General features: G+C 40.3%; 1 protein-coding gene across 13 annotated transcripts in view; it reads left to right on the top strand.

The window, feature by feature from the left end:
• LOC105935263 (rap1 GTPase-activating protein 1) overlaps positions 1–16,360 on the top strand; it is a 70,346-nt gene that overhangs the window by 19,668 nt on the left and 34,318 nt on the right. The window contains exon 1 of one of the 13 annotated variants that reach the window (XM_021323068.2): positions 13,970–14,116. The exons of the other annotated variants lie outside the window; for them this stretch is intronic. The gene's annotated coding sequence lies outside the window, so the exon portion shown is untranslated. Of the gene's footprint in view, positions 1–13,969; positions 14,117–16,360 lie in introns of those variants that run through there. 13 annotated transcript variants of the gene reach the window in all.

Here is a 16,360-nt window from a genome sequence, read left to right as displayed (position 1 = left end):
ACCCCCATTGATAATTATCAGTTTATCATGTTACAGCTTCAATATTTATTACATTTTAGTTGGATTTTTTGTGACAGATACAAAACAAATTTGTCACGATCACTAGATGTTTGGCTTTTGTCCTTCTTTTGTCTTTATGTCTTCAGCATTTCCTTTTTGCTTATTTCTGTTCATGTCGGTCTTGCCATATGAGTTTGTGCTTGTTATTATTCTCTAGTTTTGTTCTTTGTATATTTAGCATTACTTTTCTTATCTCTCTGTTTTTATCTTCCTGTTGATTCATAGTTTTCTTTGTGTCCCAGCTCAGCTCTTTGTCCATATTAGTTGCTCTCCCTCTGCTTCCCCGTTTCTATGATCATTCACACTTACCAACAATGAAGCTCATTCAGCCCACGTGTGCCTGTCAATCCGGCTTGTGCTGCTCTTTTTGCCGGGTTCCTCCATTTGCCTTCTTGTTACTACCTCTGTTGCCATGCCTGCGGCTTTTCCATCATTCTGCTCATGTTTCATGTACTGTGCTCCTTGTGTCATGAATGATGTATTTTTTTGTATCTTTCTATTAATAAACCTTGTCTCCACTCATCCCACGTTCCTGTCAGCCACTGAGTCCTAATATAGTTTTCTATTTATTTATTTTTAACAAAATGCTGTTTAAAGTGTGCATTTGTATTCAGTCCAACTGAATCAACAATTTGTAGAATGTTTTTCACTGCAGTCATAGCTGCGTATCCTTATTAAACCAGGTTTGCACATCTGGAGACATAAATTGTTGCCGATCCCAAACTACAATAGGCTCAGTCAGAATGAATGAGTGTGAACAGCAGCTTTCCAGTTTTACCAAAGACTCTCAATTAGATTCAGGTCTGGACTTTGACTAGGCCATTCTAACCTATCTAAACCATTCCATTGTATCTCTGGTTGTATGTTTAGGGTTGTTGTCCTTCTGGCAGGAAAAGGTGAACCCCAGTCGGTCTACCGCACCCTTCAATACATTTTCTTTTTACTTATAGGTTTTAATTGGTTCTTATACACTACACTACTGGGCATTTAGCTCCATCCATTTTCTCAACAACTCTGATCAGCTTTCCTACCACTGCTGAAGAAGAGCATCCTAAAAGCAGAACACTGCCACCACCCTGAGCACACCATCCAGTGTGCTCAGGGTGTGAAGTGTTATGCTTTCCACATGCAGGCCATGAAGTTCAGTTTTGTTATCATTTGACCAGAGTCATCTCTTCCACATTTTCTCTGTGTCCCCTGTAAGGCTTTTGTAAACAGTTGCTGTTGTTACAGCTTTTTTTAAATATATATTATTTTTTACTACAGCTGGTTTATTCTGCCATATTATCCTTAAGGCCAGATTTGTGTGGTGCACAACTAATAGACGTCTTGTCAGCAGGTTATTTCAAAGCCAGTGGTCTAAATGTTGTATCATTTTACATAAGTTTCATCATGCTTGATATTTTGTTACTTTATCACCTGCTGTCAAATCCCAACAAATCGCCTTGAATTTTGTGATTGTAACATTGCTCAATGTAAAAAAAGTCCAACAACTTTGAATACTTTTGCAAGGCTCTGAAGGTCTATCTGATTTTAGCTCGTCCTTTGTTGGGACACTGTCTCAATTTAGGAACAGGGAATTTAAATCACTTTTTTCTACACCCTGACCAAGTCTGAGAGGGGAAAACACAATGGTTCTCTTTTGCAAAACTGACCCACGTTTACCGGTTCATAGGGACACCAACCTGGTGCCACTGACATGAGATGCATTTTGTTTTCTTCTCAAGCATAGTATATGGATGGTTGTGAATAAAAACCGTCTAGGTAAAATTGTTTTGTTGGTAATGTCTTGATGTATAATGTAATGGTGCAGGGGGGAGGAGAGAGACATAAGTGTGTTAGTTTTTAACAATGCAAACTGAGGATGATGAGAGAAGATCACGCATTAAGCAGTTGATCTGAATGTAATGTCAGTATTATTTTACCTCAAGCATTTTCAATAGCAGTGGAAACGGACACATTTGGAACCAGATATTTAGATACACTGCGTAAAAATGTGTCTAGCCTTTGCTTTCTCACTACCTCATTTCTATCAGACTTTAGGATGAACAAAATCCGTTGGATAGAGGGAGATTTTTAGGGAGACCGTTTATCACTTCATTACGATCCAGACATTTGCAAAAGTTTGTTATGCATTTAATTAAAATGGGGAAGTCTGGTGATGCCTTTGTAAGTTTAGAAATTAATTCACGACATTTGAGTTAATCGAAGGAGGGCCTGTGTGTGCATTTTAATGCCAGACCTTAAACGCACTGCTTTCTTGTGTGACATTATGGAAAAAGCAAAAGGAAGTTATCAGGAAGTTAAGGAAGCGTCTTCCTTAACTTCATAAAACTTATTGTTAAACCACAAATTTATCAGACCCTTATTATTAGGTTCATATTAATCTGCTTTCAGTCTTGCTTGTATCTGACCAGGATTACATGGACAAATGTCAGCCCAGTTGGACGGCTTTCCACAGTCCAAAAACACACACGTCCTAGAAGCTGGCCATCCTAAATTCCCCCTAGGTGTGAGTTTGTTGTCCTTTGATGGACTGGCGACCTTTTCAGGACGTAGTCTGCCTCTCTTATTAAGAACTGAAGATCAGCACCAGCAGCCCTGCAACGATTAGGCCAGCATAAAAAGTGGATAAATAAAGTTTTTCATTGTCAGCTGCTAATTTTTTTAATCTAAAACTCAGCATGCTGTATGTGCTCTCAGTGGGTAATTGCTCCTAATCTGTTACATGCATTCAGTGTCAGGAATTGTTCAGTTTTGATCCTCTGGTTCTCATAGCTGATTAAATGTTAAATGACCATCTCCCATCTGGTGGGTCGTACACAATGAATAGATCATCCTCCAGCCCTGTTTTCATGCTCTCCAGGGAGGTCCGTAATTGGTTGTAATCCGGCCTCGCTAAGCTCCCTCGATGGGAGGAAATGGGAGAGGAGGGTTAGTGTGGATAATGGCAATACTGAGACGTTCTCTGAGGGCTTCTCTCCTCCTCTCTCTGTCTCTCTCTGAACATACGAACATGCACCCAGACACAAAGTGCACTCTGGCTCCCTGAAGCATGATGGCTGGATCGCTGTAGCAGGTTGCTCCCTGCCTAGTGTTTGAGAGAGCTCTGCCGATGATGCTGCTGCCATATACATGCTTCAGCACACTTGGCTTTCCAGCAGGACATGGCTTCACGTTTGAACTGCCTTGAGGTGCTAAACGTAAAAAAAAAATATTAGGTAAGATTTGAAAGAGTAGCATCAATTTCTAAGTCATAACACTACTTTTAATCTTTCACCATCCATCCATCCATCCATCCATCCATCCATCCATCCATCCATCCATCCATCCATCCATCCATCCATCCATCCATCCATCCATCCATCCATCCATCCATCATTTTCTCTAAAAAAGTATTCGCCCATTTACAAATTTCTTCTGTTTTGACTTTCTGCACACTTAAACGTTTCGTTTGATCAAACAAAGATAACCTGTAATTATAAAACCTTAATCACGGTTTTATGATTGCAGGTTAAAAACTGAGATCAAGCATACAGATAAAAAACAATAACATAGAGCTAGGTTGGTTTGGATAGTTTTTTTTTTCCTCAAAAAAAAATAATTCACTCAAGTTATTTTTGTCTGAAAGGAGCGTTTTTGATGACTTGAAGCATTTCAGTGCAAGAATAAAATAAAAAAAACTAAACATAAAAAAACAAAACAAAAGCAAAATAGCAAAAACAGAAGACATTTGTAAGGGTCTGTCTCTCCTTCTTTCCATGTTTCCACCATCCAACAATATGTCCATCTATTCATTCTGTCATCCACCAGGCCATCTGCTCCCTTCCCGTCTGTTTTTGCAGGTTCTGCATTAAAAACATGGGTCCATACTCCCAAATAATCTAAGAGTCCTTTCAGAAAGCTCCTGTCTTAGTTTAAAATTCCCACCTAGTCTTAGTTTAAGAGTGATTCAGTTAGGTGCTGAGAGCAACTCTATCTTAGTGAGGAGGTGTGGTTGACCCCCATTGCTAGGTGTGACGCTGTCTTTTAAGAGCTGTGATTGGTTGATTGTACAAGAAAAAAACACACACACATACACAAATGCGCTCCTTGTCATCAGAGGAGAGAAATTAACCGAATAGACCGGATTAAGAAATCTGTCACATGATGATGATGAAACTTAGCAAAATTCAATAAATCACACAGCATCAAAATGTTTGGACCTTATTTACATCTTCATCATCATTCTAATTGCATTGTTATGTTTACTCGCCACACATTTTACTACTTCACCTATTTGGTATTAATGTGCAGTCACCTGTCAGCATTTATCTGGGAGTGCCTGCTTGTGTAAAGCAGTTGTATTTGGCAAAACTAGCAACATAAAATGGAGAAAAACAGGTAGAAAATCCAGAGAGGAGCAGCGCTTCTGTCCTCACAGCTCTGGGAGGAGAAAAGAGGAGCGTTGAAAGGTAAATTGGTCCCTGGATCATGATGCAAATTGGCAGACTTTAAAGCGCAGATCAGTGTTCCTATTTCTCTGCTCGTCTTGGTGCTTTTACACATCAGCCTGGAAGTGGCAAAAGCCAGAGAGCAGTTAGCATACACCTAACAAACTTCAGATGACTGTTTAGGCTACGGATATTATCATGTACAATACAAAAAATACTTTCCCACTCTTTTATTTTGTCTAGAGCGTGTATTTACATTATGTTTATATTTTTCTGCATTTCTACTAAAAAAGATTTATTATTGAGAACATTCTATGAATAAAATGAAAGTTCCTCCATACTATAGTCTATACTTTTCTATTCATGATTATTCAATATCTTTCCTATTATGTATTTATCCTCAATAAAATTATGTTATGAGAGCTGCAACTTTAACCCGTCGGGTCGCTGAAACTAATGAATTTTCCCCTATGGGGATGACAAACTTGATATTTTGTACATATTAATAATTGTATGATTGTTAAAGAGGTTTATGTACTCATTTCCTCCACTGTTTAGGTGGTGGATCAACCAATCAGCTCTCTGTGTTTCCACCAGCTTCCCTGTTTAAAGGTATATAGCTACATTATATGCCTATAAAAAAGACCATAAACCATTTTATCGTAGTAAAATAACATTATATGCACCAAGCATCCATCCTGATAGTGTAGTGATAGTCCTTTTTGAGCCTAAAAATAACCCCAGCACTGGGTGCGATGGACAGATATAAACAGGTGTGGCGCCATCTACCAGCAGTACTGCAGAACTACCGGAAAGCATAATAAAATAAAAATTGATATATCACTATTAATAGTAATGTTGAATGTAAAGCGCCCGCTTGGCGTGATCAAGGACCGACCGTTATTAATTAAATAAACCGATCTAACAGCAACACTAAGAGCCTCATATCAGAACATCACAAATAAATTAATGTCCCGTTCATAAACGCAAACAGGGACACAGCATCAACGTAAGAACCAACCCATCGATCTATTTATAATGTTGTTTTTACTTCAGACTGTAGATGTTAAAAAGCACATTGTTTTACTAATATCACATTATAAATCAGAACATTTACGTCAATCAACTCTGCAGTCACATCCCAGCAGTTTAGCTTTAGCGTCTGCTTCAGTGAACACCAACATTCATACTGTATTCCCAGGTCTATTGCAGTCTTTTCCTCTTGGAATCACATATTTTTTTGCACTTTTTTTACTGGATCTTGGACCTTTGTTTCCATTACTTCACTGGGAGATGCTAATAGCCGTCAGCTGCTTCCCGGTTTATCCCCTGCTGCACACGGGGAGTGACGTACTTTTGTTGTTATTGTAAATAAACATGAAAGGCTTTATTTACTAAGGATTTTTTTTTTTACCAATCTATATAATATGACCAAATCTGTATAATCTGATTGAATTTTGACTTTGGAAAGTGCCTTGAGATGACATGTTTCATGAATTGGCGCTATATAAATAAAATGTAATTGAATTGAATTGAAAAGCGTAAAACGACAAAAATAATAACTAATATGCCAGCAGGATGTTATAATCTTTATTAAAAACTTTGTATGCACCCAGAGTGAGTTATTGACGTATAAATAAAAAAAACATCAAATAACATGGCTATGCACCTTTAAAACCTTCTTAGGATTGATAAAAGTCCTCTTCGCTACTCCTAAAACTTTTTTTCATTGTAGGAGCTCTCTTAAGGCCTAAAATGCTTTGTGAATCACATTCATCTTACCGGAGTTAATTTCTACAAAAAGAAAAAAAGAAAATTATAAAATGACTTCACTAGGAGCTAATTTTATTCTTAGGGTTCTTTATGAATACAGGCACAGGTCATTGAAGAACTATCTGCCATAAAGCCATAAGGAAGTTTGGTATTTGATGTTTTAAAATAACAAAGAAAAAGAACAGGTAACCTTTTCAGAAAATCAGATCTATTTTTTTAAAGCAAATAACTTCCATCTTCTATTTGAAAGGATTCTCAATTGTTTTTCAATGCACTTCAGTTGTTCACATCCGTTTTGTTGCGTCAAAACATACAAAACAGCTGTCACCGTAAACACCTCTGTGTTTATGTTCACCTCCTCCCACCACCTCCTCGGCCCACGCGTGAAGTCGTGCCGGGTGTCAGTCCACACTGATCAGTGCACGTCAAATCGAGCTGTCTGAAAGAGTGGCCGCTGTGGGAGAGCACAACGTCAGGGCCTATGAAGACAAGACTTTCTCCTTGCGAGTCTCCTGCTGTCCAACCAAATATAGCATGGGAGTGACAAGCTCGCCCCTGGTTCTGCCCGTCTCAGTAATCCAAACGCTGCCCCGTGTCATCCATCATCTGGCGCCAGAAAGAGATGTCTTTAAAAAAAAAAAAGCATAAAGCTCAGATGACAGCAGGCTACTGGAGGCAGAGATAAGGGCCACACAACTGGGACTGGACATGTGAAATATACGTTATCGCTGTTTTGCAGCTTCCCAGTTTGAAAGTTTACCCATTCACCTGCAGAAACTTTGTTTGAGCTGCAGAGTCGTTCCCAGGTATTTAAAAGACAGGAACTATCTGTTTGTTGATGGGTCTATCCTGGAGGATATGTACTCACTCGCTGACACTAATATCCCTATTGGAGCAAATTTATTGACATGAAATGCGAATGTGGTAAGGCAGCTCAATCTTTTCCACATCAACAGAAGCAACTCTTGCACTGTGAAATCGTGATTGAGACAATCCGACTGGGACCGAGCATTTGAATCAAACTCCTTTTATGAAATAACATGTGTTTTCATGAGTGTTAAAGCACATGTAGTGGGAGCTGCAAGCTTTGATAAATCCATAAGAAAAAAAAAAATCACCACACTGTGTATGTTGCCGTGCACTTAAGATAAGGGTAGGCCTTTAAAGATAATTTGATTTCTCAAGCCTTGCCTTAACAATCAAAACCAATGGGCTGCACCGAGGAGCTGCCAAGCACTCTGGAAATTAAAGTAATTGATGCCCGCAAAGTGGAAGACAACCATAAGAAGACAGCAAAGTGTTGGAAGTAACCTGTCTCACCAGATCCTAATGCTATTAAGAAATGGGAGAGTCGTGCCCCGGGAGATTGTGAAACTTTATGATGCAGCTGCTTACAGAATTTCTGGGAAGGCAAATCCAAGTCCAGTTTTAGAATAATTTATTAGATTATCCCACACCTCTTTTTGTCCCTCTGAAATCTGACATGCAAAAATATTACTTTCATGACATTAGAAGAAACCTCTGACCTAGACTGCCCAGATTTTCATACCCCTTGAGCTTTTTCAAATTTGATCACATTGAAACCACAAACATTAGTGTATTACATTGGTATGCGGTTAACCAACACAAAGCGGTGCAAAATTGTGAGCCGGAAAGATGATGATAAATGACATTAAAAATGTGTACAAATAAAAATCTGTCTCGGATATTCATGTGGCCTCCATGAATCAAAAAGATTTCGCACAAGTTAGCTCGACCCGTTTCCTAATGTCCTCTGACCAGCTTCCCTGTCCCTGTCAAACGAAGTATACCCACAGTATGATGCTGCCATCACCGTGCTTCGCTATGGGGAGAAACTGTTTCAGTGTTAGTCTTCCTCAGTGCTTTGGATGTTGGACACCTTTAATTTCAGTCTCATCTGACCAGAACTATCCTTGCCTGCAAGCTAAATTATCACGCCTGTTTTGTGCATTCACAAACAAATGAGAATCCATCTCGTCTCGCTCCCATCTCCCGTTGCAGTATCATGGTTTAAGGCGGGACATACCGCTGTGACGAAAGCCAGAGCTGCCGAACCCACAGCCGAACCAAAATAAAGATGGCAGCAGGCAGGAGGATGCACACGTAGTTGCTGCTATCACATCTGTTAAGTCAGAATCCACCATTTCTGCTTTGAAAGAAGAACAGCAAGAAGTGCCTTGACCAGTGTAACTTGTTACTGTGTAACTATGTCGCTTCACCCAATCAGCTCGGATAGTTCTGCTGAATGTCCCTCCTTTGCCTGAACGGATTCGATGGGAGCAGACTCATGACGTGCAGAAATCTGACATGCCTTGTTGCTGTAGCCCCTGCATGGCCTGTTGCAGTTTGCCATTTGTAGAGAGAACAGGATTTCAAACAGCTTTACTGGATCTCCCTACTTCTCCTCTAGGAAGCCCCATTTGTGAAGTGCATAATAAGATATTCTGTCAGTACATTCTTCCCCCTGAATCCCTGCTCCAGAGTTACCATCAGCCTCTTAGCTACCTCTCTGGTTAATGCTCTGCCTGCATTGTTTGTCTGCTCGGGTGGCCATATCTTGGTATGTTTGCTATATTTTTTTCCAATTTTGGAGGATTTGGATAGTAATCGATGAGAATTTTAAAGCTTGGGATGTTGTTTGTCATTTAACCCTGCTTTGGAGCTGTGTCTGTATTATTGGCACAAAGTCGGGATAAGAGTAGGGGTGTGCAAAATAATCGTCATGACGATGCATCGCGATTCTAATTTTTGCGATCTACTGCATCGATTCTTAATTTAAAAAAATGAATACATAAAATTGCATGAATGGTTGGCGACCATCAGCCAAAAACAAGTGGAATACAACTTCATTGGTTTAAAGGACCACTGAGGCCACGTAAACGGCACTGATTATCCTTATTTTATTATTTTAAGTTTTATAATCCTAAGCACTTTTTGTCAGTGTGTCCACTCCAGTAACAGTGATATTAAAATTATAAAATTCCAATAAATAAACATTAAAACTTATGGTTGTAACGTGATAAAGTGTGAAAATGTCCTTGATCTTGCCTGAAGACTTTTACAATTGTCTTACTTTTACGCTTTGTAAGAAAATGCAAAATTAAATCAAACTTTTGGATTGCTGCTAGTAAAGGATGCCTTCGTCGAAACAATGGGGCAGCTTTGACTTTACGGTGCATCACTCAAGTGATTGAGTAGCTGTTATTGTCCACATAAAATTGAGGAAATCTGAACAATCACCTTTTAACGGGGTTTGATGCTTGGCTAAATTAATACCTCAAATAAACCTTGATAATGCTAGTGGCCAAATTTAATAACAACCTTTTTACCATGAATATGCTTTGTCTTTCTGTTTGGAGCAAAGTCTTTTTAATGTTTATCAACCAGTGCCTCATGATTATGAAAACCGTCCCAATTGATGTCACTGCAGAGAAATCCTCAAAGGGTTGCAGAGTTCACTGAAGTCTGGATGTGACTAGTACTCAGCGTTTGCCTTGCAAATGTCCTGATTAAACACCCAGATCATTTGTTTAAGAGCAAAGTGAGGCAGGCATTCAAAACCAGCAGGAAAAAGGTTTGACGTCAGGCTGTTAGAAAACACACACTTAGTTTTGTTTCATAGAAAACATCTACGTAACTTTATTAGTTTGTGGGGTTATAGTGGTGTGCAAAAACAATCATGTCTATTGAGGTTTTCCACCGTTTTTCACATACATTGCAGTGAAATAGTAACAGTGGGTCGAGATAATTTGGGCTACAAACTTGTGATGTTTCAGTGATCTACGACTGTTTAAATTAAAAATTAATTTAAACAGGCAACTCTAAGCAAATAGGGTTTCAACCTTGATTTAAAACTGGAACACATTTCCAGTGTTCTGTGAGTTTATTCCAGATAGGTGGAGCATAAGAACTAAACGCTGCTTCTCCATGTCTGGTTCTGGGAACGCAGAGCAGACTTGAGCCAGAAGACCCGAGCGGTCAAAGTAAATACTGTGCGATGATTTTAAGCCGTCATTCACAGAACATTTACAGAAGGGTATTTTGCAAAGTACAGTGAGTAAATACTTCTCTTTGGATTTGTAAAGCTTGTTGAGGCTTATCCCAACAAAACAACAACCTTTTCTGCGGTTTTATTTTAATGGCTTACTACTCTGTGGTCTATCTCACAAATTCCCAATAAATGACATGAAATTAGTAGTTGTAATGTGACAAATGTGTAAAGGGGTGTTTTTGCGAAGCCCTTAATGGGTATAAGGAGAGGAAATAGGAAAACTTTACTGGTGTTATGCTCAGTTCTCAGTTCTGTTTTGCAGCATGCCCACTGGTGGCTCACTGATTTGTTTGGTACCCCAGTCCCCAAACTCTCTTCCACTCCAGAGGCCCACCAATACTAATTATATCTCTACCTGGAAGACATGCAGTTTTAATAAAAATAAAAGTAGCATTTCTGCTCACATAAAATCAAAATAAATCATTGAGACCTCACTCTTACTATTCGTTTGTCTGACTGCAATCCCTTTGGAATTATGCGATCCAGCACGCTTTAGTGTCATTTCACCTTCAGTCTCAAAGGATGTTATCTCATGCGTCTTTGATTGACAAAAGCTATCCAAAAGCTGAAATTGAGAGGTGAGGTGAGGATATACCGGGTGGATGATGGAAAAACTTTGGGATAGCAGCAATTCTCCGAGGATCAAGGGGATCGAGCGCATGCAGGCCATTTCACCGAGCTAATGGGATGGGAATCCCTGACGGCGAGATCAGGCGCAGGGGATAACCTCTGGGTCTCTGCAGAGGACGCGGAAGCAGAGAGGGTGCTGTCAGTTTAAAACCAGCCATCCTTGTCCACATGAGATCTGCATAAAGCCTCACAAGACTCAGCCTTTTTGTGTGTATTTTCATATTATTCTTGTATTATTATTATTATTTTTTACCATGTGAGTAAAACATCAGCCTGCATGTCGTTTTGAATTGGTATGAGCCCGCTGCACTGATCCTTGGTAAAATCCCATCTAAATTTAATCAGATTTTAGGCGGGCCCTTCTTATTAGATCATGCGTTTTCATCTATAAGCTCAAAGCACTCAATCAAACCCCCCAACATTTTTTCTGCCTTTAAAAAGACCTTTTTAACCATTTTAATCATTCGATATACAAGAAAAATTGCGGGAATAAGAGCAATCTTTAAAGCTTGTTTCAATTTTGCAGCTTGATTTCTAATCCATGAAGCTTTGGATGACACCAGCAGTATTTGTTTGTTATCGCACAGAGCTCCTGAAAGAGCACGGCAGGGGCCTGTGCTGTAATCCCTTAATATCTGCTCATGTCTGACACACGATTCGCACGCTGCACACGCACTGAACCTCGGCTCAGGTACCAGACTCTGAGAGGCCGCCCGAGGAGCAGAACGGGGAGAAAAGGCTCGGCATGAAAAGGTGCTGCTTCTGACATTGGCTGGGGTCTCCTGGGCATTGTGGATGTCAGATTAGTGCAGGAAGCACACATGCTCACAGGGGATTTCATCAGACTCATTACAGTAATTAAAAACCTCTCCACTCAGGCTTTCTCCTGCTGCACAATGAGCTTTATGAAAGTTGGAATGCTTCGTCAACCTTTGGGAGTTTAATGTTAAACATAACCACTCTGTTGAAGTCAGATTACTACAAACGTGTAATTTTAATTTGCAAATGTGGGGAAAAATGTGCAGCCGCTGCTGGAGAAGACATGTAGTAAAAACAGCCTTAACATAAATCCGTCTTTTATTACAGCAGCGTTATCTCGCCCTGAAGAATTATGAAATATCCAACATTTAAATTGAGTGCAGTGATGTATTGCAGAAAAAAAAGGTTACAGAATAATTGTTTTGGACATTTTGGCACTTGAAATAAATATTTGCTTAACTTTTGAAAGTTGATCAGAGTTTCTAATTAGTAATCCATGACTTTTTGTTTTCGAAAGATATAAATACGATCCAACATGGATACCATTTTCTTTTGACCGCACAGCTACAAAGCTAAATAATAGCATGCTTTTATCTTCCCACCACCCATTGTAAGACATACTAAGGGAGGTCAGTGTACACAATTTGATCAACAGATAAGCCAAACTGCAACTACTTTGTTTTTTTGGGTGGGGGGGGGGGGGGGGGTGCATTACAAAAAAATCATTCCATGTGAGTGCAACCACTTTAAAATCGACACAACTGCAACCCACGTATCACAACAGCGATCTTATAATAGCATTATTTCACAAGCCTTGTATGCCACATGTTTGAAAATGAAAGTGAAACTAACGACCACTTGGTGGCACTCAAAGTGCATTAACATTTCATACCAAGTGGGCCAGTTGATCCAAAATTATATATATATATATATATATAAAAATAATGACAGTAACTTTACAGCTTAAGTAACTTAACTCATCCTCATGCTGCAGAACACTGTGAATTCTAAGCCCTTGATCCCATCGCACATGATCCATGCAACACCAGCCTAATTACGCCTTTTCTTTCCAACTATCACAAAGGTAAACAAGTAGAGTCCAAACCTCAACTTTATTTGAAACAAGTGAGACTGAGATGGAACTTTTGAGCAACAAAGAATCTGGATAGGTCCAGTGTGAAAAGGGTGAACATGTGGAAAGCATCTCTTGCACACTATTAAGCACAGTGAAATATTTGGGATGCTGTGGACTTGTTTCTTTTCAAAGGTCCCTGGGAGCCTAGCTAGTTTGCATGGCATCATGAACTCTCAAACAATACGGTGCAAAAATATGGTGTCTTACAACAGAAAACTGGATATTGGTCGTCTCTTGGTCTTTCGGCAAGATAAAGACCCAAAACATTTGGCCAAATCAACTCAGAAATGGTCCCAGACCTAAAGCGTGAGAAGCTGTGTGAAGAGAATTGGTCAACCATCCCTTTCTGAGTATCCCCAAACCTTGTGACACGTGATGGGAGAAGCCCAAGCGCTGCTTATGCTTGCAGAACGGGGTTGTTCACATTATTATGAGCACTCGTTGCAATTATTATTATGCTCCTTTTTATTTAATAAAAAAGCATATTTTCCTTAATATGATATTTTTTCCGCCCCTTGAGTAATTTTCCTCAAGGTAATTCCCCCAAAATGTTCTCATGCAAGATTTCTCTAATGCAATGAAAGGTTAATTTAGTGTAAGGCTTACAAATACTCACTGGCAGAGCCCGTGTTCTTATGAATGATCATGCATGTGTGTGTTTTTAACATGTGTCTGATGTTGGTTGCCCTAGCAACAGCTCTACCAAGCTCATGAGACAGCATGGGATTGAAGGCAAGGCCCTTTCCCTGAATAATCCCTACTTTCTCTTTCAGAGCAGCTGAAAGGGGGGGGAGGGTCGCTATACTTTGAAGGGGATAAGGGTATTAGCAAGGGCTAGAGGCTCAGTGGGAGTGTTGTGTGGCGCTTCAGGTTTCAGATATGACTGAAGGATGTACATCTAATGTAGGAGAGGAGTGCATATGTGAGTTTTCATGTGTGTGTGTAAGGGAGAGAGAGGGAGAGAGGAAAAGCAGAGAGGTTGTGAGTGGGAGGGTTGAGAGGAAAGGAGGAGAGTAAGAGGGGATGCTGGCTGGGAGTATATTGCAGTCTGAAGAGCTCAGAGTGAAGCCAGCAGGTGAACAGCGGATGAGAAGCAAGTGAGTGAGCCGAGAAGAGCAGCAGAGACAGAGCAGATACGCAAGCTCAGGGAGGAGGAGGAGGGGGAGACTCAGACGGTGAGTCATCGGTCCGGAGTGCAGGTCGCTGTCCGGACATCGCTGGGAGCACCTGGCGTTCAGCGGCCCCTCTGCGCAGGTAAGTTTGCAGCTCCGCTCCACGCTGGACGCCAGGCGGTCCCGATCATCTCCTGCAGCGTCTCCGCACGGACGATTTTTTTTTTTTTTTTTTTTTTTGTGCCGCTTCTGTCAACCAGCTGGGGTGTGTTATGTAATTTGAGGCTGTGTTTGTGTAGCGAACCGGTCCAGGCTTTTGTGCCACAGCTCACGCTCGTGAAGTTGAGATTTTTTTTCCCATCACTCCAACTCTTGTTTTGATCCCGTTGAATCAAATGTTCTCCTAATCTTCTTAGAAAAACGTTGCCTCCAGTTTTTTTTCCTCGATTCACAAGTGCTTTTTTTTTGCAAGTTTGCACCAATATGCTCTCCGCAGCATAATGTTTCATTCATCATGAAATCCTCCCTGTGCGTGTTCACGCGTTTGCGTCTCTGCGCGCTCCACCGGTGTACCGTGGCTCAGATGGAAAGGAGAGTTCGGGGCAGCTCATGCCCAGCCCTGTGGACCTCCCATGGGGCGAGCTTCTCCGGGAAGAGTTGCTTTCTTGTTATCCTGAGAGCCCATGCAGCTCATATTCAGCATCGTTCCCATTTCATTTGGATGCTTTCTTGATTGCATATTCGCTCGTTGTGTAATGGCTTTGAGGCAGCGCTGGATGTTAATGATTCATGCTCTGTTTTCTTCACCTACATTTGAATCTGAGTGCACTCAACAAATGCGAGCACAGATTCAAATCACTGTTTGTCTTTTCCATAGCCTCAGCAACAGCTTCAAACCTTCCCTCCTGATGTGGTACCTGTTTTTTTTTATCTCCTTGAAGAATTAATCACTTTTGGCTTAAAAGTATTGATTTCTCAAGGGGTAACAAAATGCTCTAAATATTACTTTTGCTGGAGTGCACCACGCCTTCTGCATGCAGAAATATGATAGGTTCTTCCCTGCTCCAGCTTTCTTTCATCATCAAAGACAGCAATATGTGGATTCAGTATCTATTATTAATGCATCAGGATCATTTCAGGTCTGCTTTCATGCTCATAACTTTTGTGTTTTTAAACTGACTTAATTCATTAAACAAACTTCTGCAGAATCGGGCCCCTCTGTCAGTGCAAAGAGGGCCGCACATACATCAATGGAGAAAAAAAGCCTGCCTGGTTAAGTTTAGAACAAAGGATGCCTGACAGCGGCTTTGCCAATAGCAATTTTCAACCTGACTGAATAAACGTGAAGCGTTTTTATGTTGTGTCCCTGCAGCAGCAGCTCTCTAAACTAAAAAAAAGGGGGGTGGATGGGGGGGGACTTCACTCAGGCATGCTTAAAATTTTAGGGTAAAGTCTTTTTTTGCAAAAAAGCTGAGACAATATTTAAATTAGAGTGACAAAAATGCATACGGTTTATACATGATAAAGGTATCTTACTAAAAAAAGAATGTAGGCATTCATAGGTCAGAATTGTGGGGCTGATTTCTGATCTTCAACTGTCCTAAACCTTCAACTTTGTACTTAGATTTTGGGAAATTCTGATTTCTCTTTGCAAACTATGAAAACTTATCGTAACAAAAATGTGATTTTGTCTTTATGCCAAGAGCGGTTGTTAAATTTGCATATTGGGAGCAGAGGCAATGTGATTCCACTTCATGGGAGAGCAGTTGCTGTGGTTGTTTTATTTTACAACAAAGAAAACTGGCTTTAGCATATTGCATTATTGATTAGTGTGGTTAGCCCGGTGTGTCTGGTTGGAGGAATTAGTGTGGCTAGCATTGCAACAGGACCCCCGCGATTGCATTTCCGCCTCGCGTTTAAATGGCGTTGGAAGATACGCTGCATTGCCTAAATAAAGCTCCAACATCATCTCAAATTACATTTAACACTGTAGCATACATTATTTCATCAGCAGCTTTTACAGGCTGCCACAGATTGCTTTGGACACCCAAGAAAATGTGCCATCATTGTGCTGCTCTCATTTATACTACTGCACATTTACACAACTGTTGCTCAAATATTGTAATGCAATGACCCATTAATGAGGTTACTTAATCTCACGCAATACCATGCAAACAGTCAGTCTGTGCTGACGAAGATTCACTCACCTTGGGATTGCTAAAACTGAAAGTGAAACTGTTGGTATGACCTACTTTTTGGACGTTTTGGAAATACTTATCGGACCACTTGTTGGCGCTCATAGACTATTGAAATTTTATCCCCTGGCAGTGAGTTGATCCTTGATTATGAAAAAAAAAAAATACAAGACAGTTGCGTCAAAGCAAAA

The sequence above is a fragment of the Fundulus heteroclitus genome, chromosome 1 (assembly GCF_011125445.2).
Source record: "Fundulus heteroclitus isolate FHET01 chromosome 1, MU-UCD_Fhet_4.1, whole genome shotgun sequence".
In the NCBI taxonomy this organism is placed as follows: Eukaryota; Metazoa; Chordata; class Actinopteri; order Cyprinodontiformes; family Fundulidae; genus Fundulus; species Fundulus heteroclitus.
Note: the sequence above shows the minus strand (reverse complement) of the source record. Positions and strands in the feature narration are given on the sequence as shown.